This window comes from Eimeria mitis, genomic scaffold (genome assembly GCF_000499745.2).
Source record: "Eimeria mitis Houghton genomic scaffold, Emh_scaff2176, whole genome shotgun sequence".
Taxonomy (NCBI): domain Eukaryota; phylum Apicomplexa; class Conoidasida; order Eucoccidiorida; family Eimeriidae; genus Eimeria; species Eimeria mitis.
Window position 1 is genome coordinate 4,774 of NW_013570502.1, and position 394 is coordinate 5,167.

Consider the following 394-nt stretch of genomic DNA (forward strand, 5'->3'; position numbering starts at 1 on the left):
TACAGGCTCCACGCTGTCACCAGCAGCGCAGTCTAGAATACTCAAATGCATCCATTTATACAGAACACCATGAGTATATACATGCATGCATGCATGCATGCATGCTTGTATATATATACATATATGCATGCATGCATATATATGTATGTATTGGTTTATCTCTTTGTTAGTTTATCTCTGCCTCTTCTTAGGATTGTGCTGAGGAGAAATTCGTTGATGTGTGCAGCCTGGTCGCGTCTGCTTGCATGTGTATACATATATATACAGCAGTGTATAAGAGTGTGTTAGTATGGACTAAACTTTTTCACAAACGAATAAAAAATAAAAAAAGAATAAATATTAATATTTAATATATTTAATATGTGTATTTTTACACAGATTTAGGCGCTGCATA